Source organism: Pyrus communis, chromosome 7 (genome assembly GCF_963583255.1).
Source record: "Pyrus communis chromosome 7, drPyrComm1.1, whole genome shotgun sequence".
NCBI lineage: Eukaryota > Viridiplantae > Streptophyta > Magnoliopsida > Rosales > Rosaceae > Pyrus > Pyrus communis.
This window is the reverse complement of record NC_084809.1, coordinates 22510664-22532799: the sequence shown is the minus strand read 5'-3', so window position 1 is coordinate 22532799 and position 22136 is coordinate 22510664. Positions and strand designations below refer to the sequence as shown.

Genomic DNA, 22136 nt, shown 5'->3' with positions numbered 1-22136 from the left:
CAGAAATCCATCATCAATAATTGTATTTTCGGATAATGACATGTGGCATAACGAGTACGATTAAAAATCTTATCGGAGATCCATCCCCAATAATTGTCTTTTCAGATTTTATGACAAGTGGCGCAACGAGGACGATTAAAAATCTTATCCGAAATTACAAATAAAATTATTTTATATTATTTAATAATACTTTGGATAATGACACGTGGCGTAACGAGAACGATTAAAAATCTTATCCGAAATTACAATTAAAATTATTTTGTATTATTTTATAAATAAAAAAAATACTAATATTTTATTGCCTATTGCCAAGGCTATTGAAGTGTAACGGTGGAGATACAAAAGGCGATTACTGTTCATTAAGGGCAGATACTGTTCATCAGGTGGATTGAATAATGAATAGCCTGGGGGGAGGGCTCCAACATTGGAGTTGCTCTAAATAGGGAAGCACCCTACAATCACTAAATAAATTTTCATTGTTTACATATATAATCATACATAGAGTTCACGAAACATTAGAGAGTCTCATTGAGTTCATATGAAAGAGTTTTGAATATAATCGTGGTTCATTTGAGTCTTGTGATTTGGAGTGCTACTATTACAAGGATATGGTAGTTGTATTCTGGGAGACAAGCCACAATAAGCTTCATAGTAGAGGGTGTAAACTAATCTTAAGGATATAATGTCTAACATTTGCCTTGACTGTATTCTAATCCATTATATCATATTTTCATTTAACATTGGTTACTTATGTGCAATATTAGTTTGATATATTATTTCTTGATTTTCTGTATGATTTAATATATAAATTGGACCCTATTTTTCCTACAATCTTAAGAAAAGGTCATTGGTTTGATTGCTATGTATTTGTTGTTTTTCAAATGGTGGTTGTTTGAGTTATTACAATTTTTGCTTAAAATAAAATAACGAACAAATGTGACTATTCAAAAAGTCACCGTCTCTGATATATTATGTTTTTATAAAAATGCCAACTCCCTTTCCACTCTCCTCATCTCACTATTGTGCTTTTCAGTGTTTGCATTCCGGAGCACAATATGCGATGCGTATGCGTTCAAGTTGATAACCTACCATCATGGTTGAAGCCCCTTGTCCAAAAGATAGAACAGTTTCCTCAGTCCCTCCACAAAATCATAGACTTGATTGATTTCTTATTCCGAAATATCATTTTCCACCTTCTCTCCAATCTCTGTTATTGATGTGATAGAAACTGACACACAAATTAAACCCTTTTTAGACAATTGAAGTATATGTAAGTAGGGATCGTTCTAGTTCGGAGATTAGAAGGAATGCTAATCAACACAAATTAGACTTAAAAACACAAAACTAGACTATAATGACTCAAAACTGAACAGACTGACTCAAATAACACAAAACAAGCACTAAGGGGTGTTTTGGACGAAAATTGAAGTAAATTGACACGAAATACTAAAGGGGGATTTGTTTGGATGAATTTCAAACTAAAACTAAGTAGGTTGCAGAAACAAAGTAAGGATGGTACGAAACTAAGGTAACTTAAGGGGTGACAAGCTAGCTAGAGGATTCTTCTCCACACATGACACATTTGCAACACAAATCTATTTCCAGTTATTATTCCTATAAACCATGAATGACAATGCCCCAAGTTAACCGTGAACTGCACAAATTAACCATTAGATTTTCCTAAATTCATTGAATTGGACTCAGCGACGCAGTCGAATTATTCTTATCAAGTTCCCTATATGAACTGCATGATAGATATAAATATCAAAGATTATTAAGTTCTATGAAAATCATAAGCATTGACATGACCTTCGTAACTATGAAAAGCATGATACTCTTGCCAGGAATTTACTTAACATAATCATGACTAGTGATTTCCACTACTTATAAATATAAGTTCATAACTAGTAGGTGAAATTCCCTTATATTTTAGCATCAAATTTATGCATGCAAATTAAGTAGGCCTCCTTAATCAACATACAAGAATAAGTTATCAATTAAACAAATAAGTAAATTGCATTCATGATTTATGAAACAATAACTGGATGTAATCAATTCATATCACACATATGTTCATGGCTTTGAATTCACCTCTAACTAAAAAGAAATTTAGTTACGCATATTCATCATAACTGAAAACCAAATTAAAACTGACATTGGACTAAAACTAAGGATAGAATGCACCTAGAAACGCTCCAGCAATCCCAAAGGCTTTGGATGGCAGGCACGGCTCCAAGCTTCTTCTTCTCCTTGCAAAGCTACGGCACAAATTGTTTAATTTCTTTGAATTTCTCTCTAAGGCCATTCTCTCTATTATGTGGCAGATGTGGGTATTTATAGGGCTAGGGGGTGCATCAAGGTTATGTTGGAGAAGGATTACATACTCCAATCCCACAAGGAAAAGGTTAATTCTATGGCAGAAACCAGGGAGAATAAGGAGAGGGTGGTGTGGCACCATTTTAGGCTTCTAGAATTCTGATGTTAGGTGTTTAATGTGAAAATAATTACCCCATGCAGCTGGAAATAAGGTAGGATAGGATTAGGATAAGGTTATGATAAGATAAGGTTAGACAAGGTTGAGATAAAACAGGAATGGATAAGGTTTTGGATAATGTTCATTCTCTTTAGCTGATTCGTTATCTTCTATGTCTTGAATTAATTTCTTCAACTCTTTAGCACATTCCTAACCTCTTTTGATCTTCAAAAACATCCATCCACCTATCTCCATGTATGTGCTATCCATTCCAAGCCCAAAACTGCTCTAAAATGCTCCAAATTGCCTTTTCTTGCCACTTTTGCCATTTAGACCTACAAACACACGAAAATGACTTAAAACACTCTAATAAATAGAAACTAACTTACTAAATGCAAAGAAATAAGCTAACAAAGTCGCATAAATATGCTCATATCACTTATACTACCACAAATCATTTGCCACTGTTATTATATGAGCATGAAGCTCGATGAAAGTAGAAGCAAAGGGAATCTCATACACAAATATTGTTATTAGGCTCTTTCAGTTTATCAACTATGCCTTTCGTCGAAACCATTGTTTTTCTTCTATTCCAGAATTGGTCTCGGCTTCAAGTAATGCAGTTATTGGCCATCACCACAGTCCTCATCACTTTTTGATTACAGACAAGGCTGCTCTGTTGAAGTTCAAGAAAGCCATTGTATATGATCCATATTCCACGCTAGCTACTTGGAAGGAAGCTACTGATGTCTGCAACTTCACTGGTGTCAGCTGCAACACACAACATCATTGTGTAACAGATCTTATTCTGCAAGATTATGCACTTGCAGGGCGGCTTTCACCATCGTTTCAAATCTTACAGGCCTTCGTAACCTAGTGCTAGTTGGAAATCACTTCTATGGAACTATCCCTACTGAAATTGCCTTACTCAGACGCCTCCATCATCTACTGCTTGAGGGGAATAACTTTCATGGTTCAGTACTAGATTCCTTGGCGCTTCCTTCAGAGCTCACTAGAGTTAGTCTATTGCAAAATAGTTTAACTGGCCCCATTCCACCTACACTCTTCTACAGCTGCGCAATGTTAAAGGTTTTAGACCTTTCCAACAACCTTTTTTCCGGAAAAATTCCCGTAGAGATGGGAAATTGTCCAAAACTATGGGGCCTCAACTTATACAACAAACAGTTAACTGGAGAACTTCCTCTCTTTCTGAACAATAGCTCACTTGTCAACTTAGATGTCGAATATAACCATCTTTCTGGTGAGTTGCCAATCAAGTTTGTACAGAAGTTGCCAAATATTCTCTATCTTCATTTATCTAACAACGATATGGTAAGCCACGATGACAACACCAATCTTGACCCATTCTTCACTGCCCTCACAAATTGCACTTCTCTAGAGGAGCTTGAATTGGCTGGCATGGGACTCGGAGGAATGTTCCCCAGTTCCATCGGCGGACATGGTGTCAATTTCACAAATCTTCTGTTGCAAGAAAACCGAATCTTTGGATCAATTCGTCCGGATATAGGCAATCTTTCTTAGCTTGTGGTCCTGAATTTTACATCCAATCTTCTTAATGGAACAATTTCAGCAAACTTAAGTCAACTGTCGAACTTGGAATAGCTTTTCGTATCACACAATCTTTTCACCAGTGCAATTCCAGCAGAATTGGGTCAGATGACTGATAGGAGCATATTCATGCGACTTAAATGGCTTGTTCTCGTGCATTTACGTTATGTTTCTCTCGTTATTTTAGTCCTTTATGCTTCTTTTGTGTGTTTTCAGGTTCTAAGGGCCTAGGGAGCAAGAAAGTGCATTTTGAGGCCATTTGGAGCATTTTTGGGCATGGATTGGATAGCTTATCCATGGAGCCAAGAGGATGGACGAATTTGAAGGCCTTGTATGCACTTGAAGACACAAAACAATGGCTCTAGCCCAATCAAACACATTATGCCATACAAACCAACCTATTTTAGGCCCATTCTATGTACTTAAACCCTAGCCCTTTAAACTAATTCATTTATCACTTATCAAACCATTCACTTATCACTCACCACATATCATTCACTTATCACTTAACATATCATTCATTTATTTCACTTCCATACTCCTCTTAATTCCACATGCATTCTCACACATGCACATCATTCACTCACATTTCCACCATTCATTCTTTATTCCTTTCCAAACATCTCACATGCATTTCCACCTTCCTACTTCATCATTTCACCACATACTCCTCTTAATTCCACATGCATTCTCACACATGCACATCATTCACTCACATTTCCACCATTCATTCTTTATTCCTTTCCAAACATCTCACATGCATTTCCACCTTCCTACTTCATCATTTCACCACATACTCCTCTTAATTCCACATGCATTCTCACACATGCACATCATTCACTCACATTTCCACCATTCATTCTTTATTCCTTTCCAAACATCTCACATGCACTTCCACCTTTCATCCACAATGATTCATGATTCATTCACTTTGCATCCTTTAAATCACATACTTTTCCATCATTAATTAGCCACTTGCATCTTAAACAAACAACCATATGTTCCCTCCACTACTCCTATAAATACCCTTGCATTCATTCATTCAAGAACATCTCATTTTCATACACAACACACCACAAAACACTTCCATCTTCTCCCTAGCCGTGAGTCTCTCCATTTTCTGCACCATTCCCTTCCCTTTCTCCTCCATTTCTTCCATTTCCATAATCCCCCAATCCATTCAACACACCAACAACATCCCTTAGTCCTTGTGCTACAAAGAAGACGAAGAGAAGAGGGCCTAAACGTTCATACAATTCACGTTTGAGTTGTTGGAATGTTTATGCGTTTCTTTGATTTCAATGTTTAAATTCAATTCTCTTTGTTTTGTAATATGAGAAATGGAAGAGAAGAGTGCCTAAACGTTCATACAATTCAAGTTTGAGTTGTTGGAATGTTTAGGTGTTTCTTTGATTTCAAAGTTATGAGGAACTAAACCCTTTTTGGCTAGGGGTGATTTCAATACCATGTTTATTTATGTGATATGAATTGATGAATTCCGGTTATGAACTCTTGATTCGTGAATGCAATTGGCTTAACTATTTGATGATTAACTTATTTGTGTTTGTTGATTGAGGGTCGACACTTAATTAGCATGCATGAATATGTGACTAAAGTTTAAGAAGGTTTCACATAATCGTTACTATCTTATACTTGAAAGTAGTGAAGGTCGCTTGTCACGATCGCGTTAAGTTTAATTCTTAGCATGAGTAACATGATGTCATAGTTGCAAATGCTTTGTCAATGCTTATGGTTTTCATTATTCTTAATGATCTTCGATTGTATCTCTATTATGATGACATGTAGGGAACTTTTGAGAATGTTTTGGGTTGTCGAATGATGCCATCCAATCTAATAATATAAGGAAAATCTGAGGGTTAACTAGTGATGTCACGGTTAATTTGGGGCATTGTCGTTCATAATTCAATGAAGGAATAACTGGAAATTGATTCATATGCATAAATATCATGTGTAGAGAAAGAACCCTTAGCTAGCTTCCCATCCATTCATTTCCGTCAAATCCATATTTACAATTTGTTTTGTTTCCAAGTATTCATTTTAGTTTAAATTCGTCCAAATCCAATTCCCCCCTATTTCGTTGAAATCTTAGTCTTAATCTTTCTTATTTTTAGTTTTGCTTTCTTCGAGCATTAAATAGTGTTTTATATTGTGTTTTTATGTTTTTAAGTCAATTTAGAAGGTTTTAGCAAGCCCTCCTAATCCCCGGTCTAGAACGATCCCTCACTTATCCATTCTACTACAATTGTCAAACGAGGGTTTAATTTGAGTGTCAAGTAAATCACGCATCAAATTTTGGCGCCGTTGCCGGGGATTAGCAACTTTGCTAATCCTTTGTCTTTATTTTTATATATATATATTTTTTTTGTTTTTCGTGCATTCTTATTTCAGATTCTTAGTTTGTTTGTTTCCTTGTTTTTTTTAGGTACTGTGTATGACTCGTCGCTCTCGGCCTATTATAGAGAACATCTCCGACTTTGACGGTGATTTTGAACGCACTTTGAGGAGAACGAGGAGTCAACAAGAGCCACCACAACCTCCACCACAACCTGGGCTTGAAGAAGACGAAGTAGGTGTAGAAGAAAAGCCCACGGATCAGATTTTTGAAGAAGAACAAGCCATGGCAGCAGATAATAGAACCATCAAGGAGCTTTCGGCCTCGGGTTTGGATAATGCATTGCCTCTTTGTATCCAATACCCCACGGCTGCAGAGGGGAAGACTGAGGAATTTGAACTCAAATCCAGTTTGTTACACCATATTCCGAAGTTCCATGGCTTGTCTATGGAAGACCCCAACAAACACTTGAAGGAGTTCGAGGTGGTTTGTTCGAGCATGACCCCCGTCAATGTGGATGGGAGTATATTGAAGATGAAGGCCTTTCCATTTTCACTTATGGACAAGGCCAAAGATTGGCTCTACGAACTAGCCCCGGGAACTGTGACTTCGTGGGAGAGTATGAAGCGTGCTTTCTTGGAGAAATTCTTCCCTACTTCGAGAGTGATTCTCCTACGGAAGAAAATTAGTGGTATTCAACAGAATCATGGTGAGACATTCCCGGCTTATTATGAGCGCTTCAAGGGCCTTGTAGCTTCATGTCCTCAACATCAAATGAAGGAGGAACTTCTCCTTCAATATTTCTATGAGGGCCTCCTTCCTATCGAACGTCAAATGCTTGATGCATCAGCGGGAGGAGCATTGGTGGACAAAACACCAAGGGATGCCAAGATTCTCATAGCCAACCGAGCGCTCAACGCTCAACAATATGAAGGAGTGGGCCAAAGGGAAGCCCCACGGCAACAAAGTGTAAATGAGGTGAGTGCTATTTCTGAAATTCAATCACAACTTGCTAATCTTAATTCTCTTGTTTCTCAGGTTGTGATTGGTCCAAAAACACAAGAACACCAAGTTTGTGGCGTGTGCTCAATTCAAGGGCATCCATCCGACAAGTGCCCTCAACTAATCGAGAATGGTGGGTGGGAATCTGCCAATGCAATTGGTTTCCAAGGACAATATCAAAACAACCCATACTCGAACACTTACAATGCCGGATGGAGGGACCATCCAAACTTCAAATGGAGGGAGCCACAACAAGCTGCCCAACAAGGAGGATTTAGGCCAAACCCCCCTGGTTTTTATTCCAAGCCGTATGCACCCCAACAACCCCAACAACCTTCGGCATCATCTCATTCAGGTACGTCATTGGAAAGTGATCAAGCTATGCAATTACTAACCTCTATTTCGCAGGGGTTGCAAAATCAAAACAACCGGATAGCAAATAACGAGAAGGAGATGACGGATATGAAGAAACAAATAGGGCAGATTTCTGAGTTCCTTGGACAGATTAGAGAGCAAGGAAAGCTTCCTAGCTCAACCACAGTCAATCCAAAGGGAGGATTCGAATCCGCCAAGGCCATCACCCTAAGGGGTGGAAAAGAAGTTGGGACCGAGCCAAACAATCCCAAATCTGCCCAGAAAGTAGATGAAGAGACGACACAACCTGAGGCAGATCACCCTAACTCGGCCAAATCAGGTAATTTAAGTTCAAATTCATGTACTTCACGTCCTAATCTGCCCAATGTACCTTTTCCTCGCAGGTTCATGCAAGAAAAAAAGGAAGAAAGCGAGAAGGACATTCTTGAAACGTTCCGGAAGGTGCAAGTGAACATACCGCTTCTCGATGCAATCAAACAGGTTCCAAAGTATGCTAAATTCCTCAAGGACCTATGCAATACAAAGAGAAGAAGGGCAAACAAAGAGGTAGTGAAGGTAAGCGAGAATGTGTCCGCTGTTTTGCAACGTAAACTGCCTACCAAGTGCAAAGACCCCGGTAGTTTCACGATTCCTTGTGTGATTGGACATAATCGTTTTGAACATGCCATGCTTGATTTAGGTGCATCCATAAATGTCATGCCTTATTCTATTTATGCATCTATGAATTTGGGTGAATTAAAACAAGATGGTGTAATTATACAATTGGCCGATCGTTCTAACGCGTATCCAAAAGGAGTTTTGGAAGATGTGCTTGTGCAGGTGAACCATTTAATTTTTCCGGCTGATTTCTACGTCCTAGACATGGAGGATTCAGCCCATTCTACATCTTTGCCGATTCTCCTTGGTAGGCCATTCATGAAGACGGCCCGAACGAAGATTGATGTATACAAAGGCACCTTGACAATGGAATTCGATGGGGAAGTGATTGATTTTAATATTTCTGAAACTATGAGATATCCCGTTGATGACCATTCTTGTTTTTCCATTGATGTTATCGATTCTTTGGCGCAGGTATACCTTGAAGAATTGAACGAGGACGCCCTGGAAACAACCATCACTAAGGCCATAGAGTGCAAAAATGAAGGATTTTGGCCAATGCAAGGCCACGGCAAGGAGGAGGAATTCTTTGCAATGGGTTCTAGTGAAGAAATAATTGAGGTTGTGGCAGCCCTTGAGTCATTGCCACAACAATATGGTAAGGTTCCACTCTCACTTTCAAATTCAGTTTCCACTAAGATGCTACCTTCTGTTGTTCAGGCACCATCGCTTGAACTTAAGCCGTTGCCGGACCATTTGAAGAATGTGTTTTTGGGAGAAGGCGAAACATTGCCCGTCATCATTTCATCAAGTCTCACGGCAATGGAGGAGGAGAAGCTTGTGAGGGTGCTGCGAGAGCACAAAACGGCCATAGGGTGGACTTTGGCCGACATTAAAGGAATAAGCCCTACCACATGCATGCACCGTATACTTCTTGAGGAGGGGGCTAAACCAACTCGAGAGGCTCAACGCCGTCTCAACCCTCCGATGATGGAAGTGGTGAAGAAGGAAATAATCAAACTTTTGGATTGCGGAGTGATCTACCCTATCTCCGATAGCCGTTGGGTCTCTCCAATTCAAGTCGTTCCCAAGAAGTCCGGAGTAACTGTTATCAAGAATGATGAGAATGAGCTCGTGCCTACACGCATTCAGACTGGATGGCGAGTATGTATCGATTACCGGAAGCTAAATGCCATGACTAGGAAAGATCACTTTCCTTTGCCATTCATCGACCAGATGCTCGAAAGGTTAGCCGGTCATGCTTTTTACTGTTTTCTTGATGGATACTCTGGATATAACCAAATTGTGATAGCCCCGGATGATCAAGAGAAGACCACATTCACATGTCCCTTTGGAACATTTGCTTATCGTCGCATGCCATTTGGCTTATGCAACGCACCGGCCACTTTCCAAAGGTGTATGGTAAGTATATTTTCCGATTTTGTTGAAAAGATCATTGAGGTTTTCATGGATGATTTCAGTGTATTTGGGAGTTCATTTGATAATTGCTTGGATAATCTGACCTTAATTTTGAAACGATGTGTTGAAACTAACCTTGTCTTGAATTGGGAGAAATGTCACTTTATGGTGAAACAAGGTATAGTTTTAGGACATATTGTTTCAGAAAAAGGAATAGAAGTAGATAAATCAAAAATAGACCTTGTACGTCACTTACCCTCTCCTACTTCGGTTAGAGAGGTACGTTCGTTTCTTGGCCATGCAGGGTTCTATAGGCGTTTTATCAAGGACTTCTCCAAGATGTCCAACCCTCTTTGCCGATTGCTTCAAAAAGATGTGCCATTCAAGTTTGATGAAGAGTGTAATTCGGCATTTAACCAACTCAAGGAGAAGCTAGTCTCGGCCCCCATTATTGTACCTCCAGATTGGAGCCTTCCGTTCGAGCTCATGTGCGATACATCCGACTATGCATTAGGAGCTGTTCTAGGACAAAAAAGAGACAAGCGGCCGCATGTCATATACTATGCCTCTCGGACTCTCAATGATGCCCAATTGAACTACTCCACGACGGAAAAAGAACTTCTAGCTGTGGTTTTTGCTTTAGATAAATTCCGTTCATATTTAATTGGTACTAAAGTAATCGTTTATTCTGATCATGCAGCTTTGAGGTACTTGCTCACGAAAAAGGAAGCAAAGCCGAGGCTTATCCGTTGGATTCTTCTTCTTCAAGAATTTGATATTGAAATCCGGGATAAGAAAGGAAGCGAGAATGTAGTGGCTGACCATTTAAGCCGAATGATCCACGAGGAGCATGAACATGCCGTACCTATCCCTGAAACTTTTCCCGATGAGCAGCTGCTTTCCATTGAGGTAAGTGAACCATGGTATGCAGATTTAGTGAATTACTTGGTGGCTAAACAAATTCCAAATGAACTAAACAAGCACCAACGTGATAAGCTTAAAAATGATGCACGTTTCTATGTTTGGGATGACCCTTATTTGTGGAAGTATTGCTCAGATCAAATTGTACGTAGATGTGTGCATGATTCTGAATTTCACTCAATTCTAAGCTTTTGTCACACATATGCATGTGGTGGTCATTTTGGCACACAACGCACTGCCCTCAAGGTTTTAGAGTGTGGTTTTTATTGGCCGACTATATTTAGGGATGCTAGAACCTTTTGTATGTCTTGTGATCGTTGCCAACGAATGGGTAACATAGGTACCAAGGACCAAATGCCGCAAACCCCTGTCTTTAATGTTGAAATTTTTGATGTTTGGGGCATTGATTTCATGGGCCCTTTCCCTCCATCTTATGGTTTCACTTATATCTTGCTAGCCGTTGATTATGTTTCTAAATGGGTGGAAGCAAAAGCCACCCGTACTAACGATTCTAAGGTGGTTGCAGATTTCGTGAAAACTAACATTTTTGCTAGGTTTGGAATGCCGAGAGTAATCATAAGTGATGGAGGGTCTCACTTTTGCAATCGGACCATTCAGGCGTTGCTAAGAAAGTACCATGTCAACCATAAGGTCTCCACACCTTACCATCCTCAAACAAATGGCCAAGCCGAGGTGTCTAACCGAGAAATCAAACAAATTTTGGAGAAGACCGTTGGACCAACAAGGAGGGATTGGAGCTTACGTTTAGATGATGCACTGTGGGCATATCGTATGGCGTACAAAACACCCATTGGGATGTCACCTTTTCGGCTCGTCTATGGTAAGCCATGTCATTTGCCCGTAGAGTTAGAGCACAAGGCACATTGGGCCGTGAAGACTTTCAACATGGACATAGATGCAGCGGGGGTTCATAGGAAGCTCCAATTGAATGAACTTGAGGAGATTCGGAATGAAGCCTATGAGAATGCCCGGATGTACAAAGCCAAGACCAAAGCATTCCATGATAAAATGATTCGAACCAAGACCTTCACAGTTGGGCAGAAAGTGTTACTTTTCAACTCTCGCCTACGTTTGTTTCCTGGTAAGTTGCGTTCTAAATGGATTGGCCCGTTTGTTGTTACTAACGTTTTACCTTATGGTGCAGTCCACATAAAAAGCTTAAGGAATGGCGTAGAATTCAAAGTGAACGGGCATCGGTTGAAGCCATATTACGAGCATGGTGTGGGGCAAGTGGTGGAAGACATTCCTTTCCATTCCGTGGGCTCAAATGAAGATTAAAAGAGGGTACTCGTCCGGCTGAAGGATTTAAAAGAAAGCGCTTCGTGGGAGGCAACCCATGCATCCGAATAGAGAAGAACTTGGAAACCCCTTTAAGAGACTTATTTTTATTCCTTTCTTTTTCTTTACTGCCTTTACTTTGCTTTCTTTCTCGTATTTGTTTATTTGCTTGCTCTGTTGTGACTTTCTGCTTAAAACATTGAGGACAAAGTTTGATTTAAGTGTGGGGGGGGGTAACTAAGTATATTTGATGCAAATTCGTTGGATTTTATCACCTATCACTTCACATGTTGTTTCTCACTGGTGTGGGGGGGGTAAACAATTTGTATTTGCATGAATTTCGTGGGATTTATTCACCTATCACTTAGAATGTTGTTTCTTGCTGTTTTAAGCGTTTTTAGAGTGTTTTAGTGTGTTTTATAGTGTCTTGGTATAAAACTCCGAAAATTTGATAAAAATTTAGTTGTTATTTCGTTTCTGCCTTGTTAGGTTGTTTAGTTGTTATTGTTTGTTTGTTTATTAATTGTGTGAGTCTATGATTGTAACATTGAGAAAATGTTTGATTTATTGATAGCCACTGCTAAACAAAGAAAGATGGTGCTTCATAAAGGTTGTTTGCTTGAGGCCCCACTACGTGGCTTTACTCTTGAAGCGGAAGGCGTAGGAATAGAAGGCATAGGAGCGGAAGGCGTAGGAACAGAAGGCGTAGGAACAGAAGGCATAGGAGCAGAAGGCATCGAAGATAGAGCATTCCAGGCCTCAATACTTGGCCAAGCGCTGGATGAGCCAGGAAAAAGGTGCCTCTGGAGGAAAGACGAGAACCTTTGACGGTCACTGTGAATCCGACCTTCAGACTCTTGCAGTTCATCAAGCTTCCTCTTCATGCCCGTCGAATAGTTGTTTGCAAGCACGTGCAAACTTCTATTCTCATACTTCAGCTGTTGGATCTCCTGCTTGAGACTTTCCACCTCTGCCATCAATGATTCCACCTGACGGGAGCGGGCAAGCAGGCGTTGGCCCATGTTGGACACAGAACTCGCACACTGAACACTAAGTGCGAGGGACTCTTGAACGGCCAACTCATCGGACCGTCCTGACAGCAGCCTACTATCTTTTGGTGTGAGGAGGTTCCTAGCTACTATTGTAGCTGTTGTGGCGTCCTGCATCACAGAGTCTTCACCTGAAAGAGGACCGTTAGAAGAAAAGAAAGAAGGGCGCCATACGTTACCTTGACGCGGCGCGCCCGTATCACTGCTAAGGCTCAATTCCAAGCTAAGGTTCGATGAGTTTGCCATTTTTTCAAAAGTGTTCAAAGAGAAGGGATGGAGTTAAATTTCAAAGGGCCGGAGACGATTTTCAAGAATGGGAAATCTTCAGAGTGTGTTTGTTGTGGTGATCGATAGCTCAATAAAAAAGCCAAGGCGACGCGTCCACCAATTCAAAAAGCCAGATTTTCCGGCGTAATTTAGGCGACGCGTTCTCGGCTTTTCAGAAGACGCGCCAACTTTGTCAAAAGATTTCTTCTTTTTAGACAACACGTGGAGACCATCATCACAACTACACATCTTTAGCCGACAAGCGCAAAGTTCGGCGACGCTTTCTCAGCTTTTCAGAAGACGCGTGCAGCTTTGTCAAAAGGAGCCGCATCTGCACTACCACGTGTCGTTCAGAAAGCGAAGGGGCGCCTGCTCAGAAATCGAAGAGGCGTGTTCAGAGATCGAAGAGGCGCCATTATTTCAAAAAGCCGGATTTGCGGGATCAAAACGTTTGTCGACAAAGGTAAAAAGTACCACCACTTGATATTATCTCTATATATGTCGACCTTCGTCTTTTATGGCAGGGCAAATATGAAGAAAATGCCCAACTCTCCCTCACCTCTGAGGGCGCACTCCCAGCAAAGCCTTTCGAAATACTCAATTCTTTCTTCTTCCCCAAAGATGATACCAGATGCCTGGAGTACATATGACCCAGGAGGAAGCAGCACAACAAATACATGTGCTGATTCATTCACCGCTTCTTCAAAAGCAAAGGTATCTCATATCATCAAGGTCAAAAGCAAAAGTATCTCATATCATGCTCTTTCCCTGTCTTTTTCTTTGTCCTTGTTCTTACTCGCATGGCAAAGTAAAACAAGCAATCAGCCGGCACTTGGAGTCAGTCTTCCGTTCTGGAGCCAACTGCCTGGAATCTATTCCTGATTGCTTACCTAGCGTTGCTCTCGAGTAGTCATCTTCAACGGTTGATACACTTCCGGAGAAGGGACCACTTCTGCAAAGGGGAGCGAGTAAGGCAAGTGAAAATGATACATTGAAGCATGTGGAGACAAACATAGGCTGAGTTATCCTCCAACCCTTTTCAATACGAATTGGAAAGATTGAACAAAGAAACAGACCAAAGGGGTAAGCTCAGACCTTCGGGGAAGACCAAAAGAATCCTCCAGCCCAGTAGCACAAAGGAAAATCAATGATGGGCGGAAACCAGTTCGAGAGTAAGCCTGTGGAATCATCAAGATCAAGCCTCAATGCAATCAACAAAGAGAAGATGGAATTTACACTCTATAACCAGATTTGCGTCTCTAAACTCTTCTCTTTGTTAATTACATTATGCCATGTTTAGTATGTTTAAGTGCTTTTTGTGTATTTACTTATGCTTTGTGTGAATCTATGCTTAAAACATTGAGGACAATGTTTGATTTAAGTGTGGGGGGGGGGGTAACTAAGTATATTTGATGCAAATTCGTTGGATTTTATCACCTATCACTTCACATGTTGTTTCTCACTGTTTTAAAACTGTTTTAGTGTGTTTTGTCTTAAAAATTCGAAAATCCCATAAAAATTTGAAAAATTGTTTTGAAAAACCCAAAAAGAGTTGTTTTAAAGTTGTTTTTGTGTGTGTGTTTGTGTCTTAGGATACCTTCCAACACAATGATAAGGATTTGGTTTGTAATTGCATGACTGTTAAAAAGAGTTATAACATAGAGAAAAATTTGATTTACTCTTGGTATATGCTTGGTTATGGTTATAATGTATGACTTCACATGCAATCATAAAAGAAAATTTAGTTTTTGTAACATGCCTGAAGGAAGGAACTCAAACAAATGCTACAACCCTGAGAGACTTGAGCCTATAACGTTCTTTGGAGAGTTTAATCTGTGATTTCTTGTTTTCTAAAATCGTTGCATGATCTCATTATTCTTTGCTTGGTTACTACTTAGAAGGCGTTTCATCATATAGTTCCAAATGCTAGAACTCATGCCCATTTCATTCAAAGCATGTTATTGATTTGCATAACATATATCAAGATGAAGTTGTGTAGTTGCCACCATAGCCAAATAGCCTCGCTTCCCATATTTCGTATATGTTGTAAGTTTTACCCCCGTTGAGCCATGTTAACCCATGTTCTTTGTTAACCCACTTTATCTTCACCTAACCTAGAATATGACCGTCCTTACCCTTGTTCTTAAAAGATAGTGAGCATGACTTAATTGAATTCCTTTTTGAGTTACATTATGAAAGAAAATAAGTGTGGGGGAGAGAATGTTTAAGTGTTTTTGTTTTGAGATTCAAAAGAAAAAAAAAAAAAAAAAAAAAAAAAAAAAAAAAAAAAAAAGAGAAAAGAATAAGTGATTGAAGAAAGGTTCCAAAACACCAATTCTGGGCGTAAATTGTCTAAATTCTCCCTTTTTGTTCAAAAGTTGAGTTTTCATTCAAAAGTGAATTCTAAGTTGATTAAAATGCTTTGCTCACTATTTCTTTAAGAACCTTTGTTTTCCATATCCCTTCTTTATCCACATACCCCAAGCCCCGTTACAACCCTTGACTTCTATCTTGAGTGTTGTGTATTTCAATTTGTGGAGTTTGAACTTGGTATGAGCTTATGGTGTCACTGGTTCTCGCGTCTAAGTAGTAGCATTCCATTCATGAGATCATATCTAAACTTGATTATTAACTCCAGAATTTGCGTTCTTTGTGATACATATATGTGAGTGTCGTTTTCATGTTTACATCAATCTTCTCACATATGACTAGATTAGGGTGTGTAGTTAGAAAATCTGAGTAAAAATTGAGTGCATATCTTGAAAGGAATTGAGCAAATTCTCTAAGGCATGTTACTACATTCAAAACATGGTTTTAAATGCTTAATTGTGAACTAGTATATGGTGACTATGATTAAGAATGTACTTAAATGTGAAGATGACTAAAATCTGTGAGAATGATGATTTTTAACTTGTCATGTACATTGGAAATCCCTAAGACGGTTGTTGGAAGGTTTAGGTTGTGTTTTACGTGTTTAGTGTCGTTTTGTTTATTTGTTTTTATTCTGTTTTGCTCGAGGACTAGCAAAAGCTAAGTGTGGGGGTATTTGATAGGAGCATATTCATGCGACTTAAATGGCTTGTTCTCGTGCATTTACGTTATGTTTCTCTCGTTATTTTAGTCCTTTATGCTTCTTTTGTGTGTTTTCAGGTTCTAAGGGCCTAGGGAGCAAGAAAGTGCATTTTGAGGCCATTTGGAGCATTTTTGGGCATGGATTGGATAGCTTATCCATGGAGCCAAGAGGATGGACGAATTTGAAGGCCTTGTATGCACTTGAAGACACAAAACAATGGCTCTAGCCCAATCAAACACATTATGCCATACAAACCAACCTATTTTAGGCCCATTCTATGTACTTAAACCCTAGCCCTTTAAACTAATTCATTTATCACTTATCAAACCATTCACTTATCACTCACCACATATCATTCACTTATCACTTAACATATCATTCATTTATTTCACTTCCATACTCCTCTTAATTCCACATGCATTCTCACACATGCACATCATTCACTCACATTTCCACCATTCATTCTTTATTCCTTTCCAAACATCTCACATGCATTTCCACCTTCCTACTTCATCATTTCACCACATACTCCTCTTAATTCCACATGCATTCTCACACATGCACATCATTCACTCACATTTCCACCATTCATTCTTTATTCCTTTCCAAACATCTCACATGCATTTCCACCTTCCTACTTCATCATTTCACCACATACTCCTCTTAATTCCACATGCATTCTCACACATGCACATCATTCACTCACATTTCCACCATTCATTCTTTATTCCTTTCCAAACATCTCACATGCACTTCCACCTTTCATCCACAATGATTCATGATTCATTCACTTTGCATCCTTTAAATCACATACTTTTCCATCATTAATTAGCCACTTGCATCTTAAACAAACAACCATATGTTCCCTCCACTACTCCTATAAATACCCTTGCATTCATTCATTCAAGAACATCTCATTTTCATACACAACACACCACAAAACACTTCCATCTTCTCCCTAGCCGTGAGTCTCTCCATTTTCTGCACCATTCCCTTCCCTTTCTCCTCCATTTCTTCCATTTCCATAATCCCCCAATCCATTCAACACACCAACAACATCCCTTAGTCCTTGTGCTACAAAGAAGACGAAGAGAAGAGGGCCTAAACGTTCATACAATTCACGTTTGAGTTGTTGGAATGTTTATGCGTTTCTTTGATTTCAATGTTTAAATTCAATTCTCTTTGTTTTGTAATATGAGAAATGGAAGAGAAGAGTGCCTAAACGTTCATACAATTCAAGTTTGAGTTGTTGGAATGTTTAGGTGTTTCTTTGATTTCAAAGTTATGAGGAACTAAACCCTTTTTGGCTAGGGGTGATTTCAATACCATGTTTATTTATGTGATATGAATTGATGAATTCCGGTTATGAACTCTTGATTCGTGAATGCAATTGGCTTAACTATTTGATGATTAACTTATTTGTGTTTGTTGATTGAGGGTCGACACTTAATTAGCATGCATGAATATGTGACTAAAGTTTAAGAAGGTTTCACATAATCGTTACTATCTTATACTTGAAAGTAGTGAAGGTCGCTTGTCACGATCGCGTTAAGTTTAATTCTTAGCATGAGTAACATGATGTCATAGTTGCAAATGCTTTGTCAATGCTTATGGTTTTCATTATTCTTAATGATCTTCGATTGTATCTCTATTATGATGACATGTAGGGAACTTTTGAGAATGTTTTGGGTTGTCGAATGATGCCATCCAATCTAATAATATAAGGAAAATCTGAGGGTTAACTAGTGATGTCACGGTTAATTTGGGGCATTGTCGTTCATAATTCAATGAAGGAATAACTGGAAATTGATTCATATGCATAAATATCATGTGTAGAGAAAGAACCCTTAGCTAGCTTCCCATCCATTCATTTCCGTCAAATCCATATTTACAATTTGTTTTGTTTCCAAGTATTCATTTTAGTTTAAATTCGTCCAAATCCAATTCCCCCCTATTTCGTTGAAATCTTAGTCTTAATCTTTCTTATTTTTAGTTTTGCTTTCTTCGAGCATTAAATAGTGTTTTATATTGTGTTTTTATGTTTTTAAGTCAATTTAGAAGGTTTTAGCAAGCCCTCCTAATCCCCGGTCTAGAACGATCCCTCACTTATCCATTCTACTACAATTGTCAAACGAGGGTTTAATTTGAGTGTCAAGTAAATCACGCATCAATGACTCACCTCGGCCTGCTTGATCTGTCTCATAACTCATTCTCAGGTGATATTCCCAGCAGTATAGGAGATTTGGTTAGGCTGAATTATCTGTTCCTCAACAACAACCTCCTCTCCAGAATAATACCTCCAACATTAGGACACTGCATAGAGCTGTACAAGCTTGACTTATCATACAACAGATTGACAGGCAGCATCCCCCCCACAAATATCAGGTTTGAGTGAGATCAGAATTTTTATAAACCTCTCACATAATCAGCTCGAAGGGCCTATACCAATTGAGCTCAACAAACTGGAAGATGTTCAAGAGATAGATCTTTCCTCGAATAACTTAAGCGGAAGTATCTTCCCATAGATATCAAGCTGTATTGCATTGACCCCGATAAACTTTTCGTGCAATTCTTTGGAGGGAAAACTTCTAGATTCCATAGGTGAGCTAAGGAATCTCGAGTTGTTTGATGCTTCAGGAAATTGCTTCTCTGGAAGGATTCCGCTAAGCCTCAACAAAAGCCAAACACTCACATATATAAACCTTTCTTTTAATTACTTCGAGTTCGAAGGAATGATTGCCTCTGATGGCATATTTGAAGCTGTCTCATATACATCTTTCTTGGGCAATCAACACCCTTGTGGTACAGTTTCCTTTAAACCTGCATGCCCCCACAAAAGCTATCTATTTCGATCACACATTTTCTTAAACTTCTTCAGCTTAGTCATATTCATATCAACATCCCTATCAATAATATGCTATGTGAATGCATTCTGGCTCATTAAGACACTGATCTCAGCTCAGAGGGCTGAGACTGCAAGAAAACCAACACAACCAGAATTGGTTCACAATTTTCTAAGAGTTACATTCCGAGATTTGTCAGAGGCCACTAACGGATTTGATGATCAGAGACTGATTGGAGTGGGCTGCTATAGACATGTGTACATGGGAGTTCTTCCAGATGGGACAACAAAAGCAGTCAAGGTCTTACATTTGCAACCTGGAAATTCAATAAAGAGTTTTACCAGAGAATGCCAAGTCTTGAGGAGCATTAGGCACAGAAACCTTACAAGGATTATAACAGCATGGAGTCTACCGGACTTTAAGGCCATTGTTCTTCCTTATATGGCAAACGGTAGTTTGGACTGCCGGCTCTATCAACATTCAAAGATAGATCTGAGTTCAGGTTCTTCTGATTTAAGCTGGTCCCAAGGGGTGAACATTTGCAGTGACATAGCTAAAGGGATGGCATATCTACATCACCACTCCCCAGTCAAAGTTATACACTGTGACCTAAAGCCAAGCAATGTTCTTCTCAACGATGACATGACAGCTTTAGTTTCCGATTTTGGGATCGCAAGATTGTTGATAGCTGGAGGTGGAAATTCAGCTCTTGAGAACATGGGAAACTCTACTACAAATATGTTATGTGGATCCATCGGATACATAGCACCAGGTACGGATCTATCCTCTGCTTAAGTTAGCCATTCGTAAAACCAAACAAATAGAATATGAGTTTTATTATAACTACATTTTCAGTTAGCCAATTTTATCGGGACTTCAAGCACTGATTTCTGAACACAAATAAATCTATGCATGGTAACTAAGATCATTCGTCCTTTAGAGATAATGAAAACAGTTCCCCAATATCTCTATTTGTTTATTTTCATTACGAAGCCATTTTTAAAGACTATGAGGATGATGAACTCTATCATTGAATTTATATCACCAGTTCACAACTATGAAAACAGTAAAAATAACAATACTGACAATAAATCTCTACCTGAATCAATTTTAGCTAGGTCTATAATGTAATTGAAAGCTATAACCAATTTCCCATATGTCCATCTATTAGTTCAGTAACTTAGAATAAGGCCTAACCCACGCTCGATTCTTTGTATGCAGAATATGCCTATGGTTCTAATGCGTCTACGAAAGGCGATGTTTACAGCTTTGGCATTCTTGTTCTAGAGATGGTGACAATAAAAAGGCCAACAGATGACATGCTTGTTGGAGGGCTAAGCCTTCACAGGTGGGTCAAGAACCATTATCATGGAAGGGTGGAAAAAGTGGTTGACTTCTTAATGAGAGGATCTAGAGATCAATCAGCCGAGGTGAGAAAAATGTGGGATGTTGCGATTGGAGAGTTGATAGAGTTGGGAATTCTCTGCACACAGGAGTCTCCCTCCACTAGGCCTACAATGCTCGACGCTGCGGATGACTTGGATCGACTGAAGAAATATCTCTGTGGGGATGCTACTGCAACATTTGCCTCTTCCCTAGGAATTTCTTCTTCTACCCTAGACGATGACTAGCATCTTCCTAAATATATTTTACAGAGAGCAGAAGAATAATATTTATATCTGGGGGTTAGTGAAGTTATGTCCTTTCTCTTACAGGAAACCCTAATCAAATGCAATGATATTTGATAGCACTGCTGTGTTGCACCTCCCAAATTAAGTTTGGTGGGTTATGGTGATCCTGAAAACGACCCATGACAAATTATAGCTAAGTATGGATTAGGACCAATATTAAAAAAAAAAAAAAAATCGCCCCTGGCATGCCTAGGTGGTTTTGGAGAGGCTAGGTGAAATCACCTTTGCCTAGTGGGAGTAGGAGCCACTGAGGTATTTGACTGGCGTCCTTTTTGTTTAAAAATCGCTGGAATCTAGAATTTTTTTCAGTTGAAGAAGATGAAAATGATGGCGTGATTTGGAGTGATTTATTTTGTTATTATTTTATAGATTTCAAGAGATTAAAAATAGACATTTCTATAAAAACATCTTATAAACCTAAAATTTTTAAAACAAACACACACACACACACTCTAAAAATTTTAAGTTCCGTAAGGCAAACTCAAGGCTTTCGCCTAGGCGGGACTATCCATGAAACGCCTCACTTATACCTTTGCCTTTTAAAACATTAATTAGGGCACACAAGTTGCATAAAAAGGCATATTAGTAAATAATTAAACATTGAAAGAACGTGATGATTAAGAAGCAAAGTGCAGCTCTAATGCATATAGACGTTGTAATATTATGGAGGTAATGCAAAATATGATGAACAATTTGGGAAAAACATGGAAAGAGGAAGCAATAAAAAACACAATGATAAGGAATGCATGATTGTGCTCAGTGACGCGGCCTTTATTATTCGAGTCCCCTCACACAACTTATAAATCTGTCAACATATTTGATCAGATATATGAAGCTCTTTGAGTCCTGAAGGTTTTTGTGTACTTATTGTCAAATGTCAACTATGAACTGTAGAGTGTGGCCATTTCCACAATTATATCATCCTCAAAAATATATATTTGGAGTGGCTTCCAGCATCTCACTGGTGGAATGACACAACATACAAGACATCTATTAAGGGTAGTAATGTAAAATGATGCTGAGTAGTGTTGCTAGAGTTTGTTATACCTTACTTAGTCAATAAGATAGGTAGTTATTCTATATGTAAATGATGGTATATATACCAAAGTGAAACATTATTCAATGAATACAATTCACAATTTCATTTCTCTCTTTCTCTCTCTATCTTTCTTACTGAATCTCTCTCTAGATTCTAACATGGTATC

The 22136-nt window shown here is 39.0% G+C and overlaps 1 pseudogene; it reads left to right on the top strand.

The window, feature by feature from the left end:
• Positions 1-3030: 3030 nt before the first annotated feature.
• Positions 3031-20871, top strand: LOC137739064 (putative leucine-rich repeat receptor-like serine/threonine-protein kinase At2g24130; annotated as a pseudogene).
• The last annotated feature ends 1265 nt before the right edge of the window (positions 20872-22136 follow it).